Consider the following 2,195-nt stretch of genomic DNA (forward strand, 5'->3'; position numbering starts at 1 on the left):
CTAGCACCAGACGTTCTTATGTGCGTATTATATTTAAAGAGGCCCCGAGGCACGCAGAACAGGTGAAAGTAGAGATTGGGAGGATTACAAAGCTAAACGTAACTATGTGAACAAGAGGGTAAGGCTAGCCAAAGCCAGTTACTGCCAACAAAAGTTGGAAGAAAACCTGACAGACTCAAAAAAACTGTGGGCTACAATTAAGGAGGTTTTACCTAAAAAGACCCAAGCAGTTACAAAATCACTGCGCTGGGAAGGGAAACATATCTTAGACCTTCCGAATATTGCAAACTGCCTCAACAAGTTCTTTGTAACTGTTGGAAACAAACTGGCAGAGAAGTTCAAGCACCAAGCTACGGTCCCTACGTGCCCCGCAAGATACAAAGAATTAAAAACTACATTCAACTTCAAGCAAATAAGTGAAGTGGGAGTGTATGAAAAACTGAGGGGACTGCACAGTAATAAAGCGACTGGTCTGGACAGGATACATGCAAGGCTCCTGAAGGTAGCCGCACCTAGTATATGTAAACCACTTACACACATTTTCAATTTGTCCCTTTCCTCTGGCAACATTCCCACTGACTGGAAGATGGCAAGGGTGACTCCATTACACAAAGGGGGGGATACAGAAGACCCAAACAATTACAGACCCATATCTGTCCTACCTGTCATCATGAAGGCCTTTGAAAGAGAGGTGCACACACAGTTCGTTGAATACCTGCATCAACACAATATCCTCTCCACCCAACAGTCTGGTTTTAGGACAGGCCACTCTACAACAACAACACTACTGGATGCCAAGGACTACGTGCTTCATAACATGGACAGGGGTAACCTAGTGGGGGCGGTATTTTTGGATCTTAAGAAAGCATTTGACACTGTACATCATGGACTATTATTAACCAAACTGTCATGGATCGGGATTCAGGGTGTGGAGCATCTTTGGTTCAGCAACTACCTGTCGGGGAGACAACAAATTGTCTCTCTGAATGGTTGTAGGTCTGAATACTTACCTGTTACACTGGGAGTGCCCCAGGGTTCAATACTGGGCCCGTTGCTCTTCAATTTATTTATTAACGATATACCTGATGTAGTTACCACATGTAAAATATGTTTGTATGCTGATGACACAGCAATATTCTATCCCAGCAACAATGTAAAACATATTGAGTCAATTCTGAACTATGAACTCTCTGGTCTGGCCACTTGGTTCCAAACAAATCGTTTAACATTAAATGTAACCAAGACTAAATGGATGTTATTTGGCACTGCTAACAGGTTAAAGCAAGCACAGTCCTTGACAGTCGAAATTGACCAAGAAATCATAGAAAGAGTTCATACGTTCAAATATCTTGGTATGTACCTTGACTCCCACCTGTCCTTTAATGAACATATAGACAAAGTTTGTAGTAAGGTGTCACAGAGGATTGGACTACTTAGACGCCTCAGACACTGCCTGACTTTCAGTATTGCTGACATGTTGTACAAGACTATGATATTGCCTATTTTCGACTATTGTGACACTGTCTGGGGAACCTGTGGGGCCACCAAACAACGGCAACTACAAATATTACAAAACAGAGCGGCAAGGGTGGTGCTACAACGTAGGCAACGGGACATCAGCATTGTGAACCTCCACCAAACTCTCAACTGGAAATACCTGGCTGATAGAAGATTTGAGCACACGTGCATTATGGTTTTCAAATGTCTGACAGGCTTGGCACCAACATACCTATCCGCCACATTTCAGCACAACTCTCGTATCCATACTTACAACACTAGGCAGACCACTAAACTACACCCACCAAGCTACACCACCACATGTGGACAAAAAACATTTGCATACACTGGCACTAGCCAGTACAACAAACTAGCAGATAACATAAGAAACATCACAACACTAAAAGGCTTTAAAACAGCTCTGAAGAACACATGTATATCTGACCTCAAGTAATATTGGAACTTAGTATGGAAAAGCACCTTTGTCTCTGATGTGCCTTACTGTTTTAATCTTTTTGTTTGTTCAATCTTTACATATGATTTACTATCCATACTTTGTAAATTTCAGTTTCATTAATTTTCGATTTACACATGATTTGATATATGATTTGACCTCTGACCTCCACTCCATCTCTTGACATATTGATTTTGACCTTGGAACGTTTTCGACATGAGTATGGACACTGATTATGTTTTGA

General features: G+C 41.6%; 2 protein-coding genes across 2 annotated transcripts in view; both read left to right on the forward strand.

Annotated features, from left to right (window-relative positions):
• The window catches only part of LOC118408207 (gastrula zinc finger protein XlCGF57.1-like), a 64,697-nt gene that overhangs the window by 50,841 nt on the left and 11,661 nt on the right, over positions 1–2,195 (forward strand). The window lies entirely within an intron of this gene.
• LOC118408220 (gastrula zinc finger protein XlCGF57.1-like) overlaps positions 1–2,195 on the forward strand; it is a 57,708-nt gene that overhangs the window by 28,359 nt on the left and 27,154 nt on the right. The gene's annotated exons all lie outside the window — the stretch shown is intronic.

The sequence above is a fragment of the Branchiostoma floridae genome, unplaced genomic scaffold (genome assembly GCF_000003815.2).
Source record: "Branchiostoma floridae strain S238N-H82 unplaced genomic scaffold, Bfl_VNyyK Sc7u5tJ_1560, whole genome shotgun sequence".
Classification (NCBI taxonomy): domain Eukaryota; kingdom Metazoa; phylum Chordata; class Leptocardii; order Amphioxiformes; family Branchiostomatidae; genus Branchiostoma; species Branchiostoma floridae.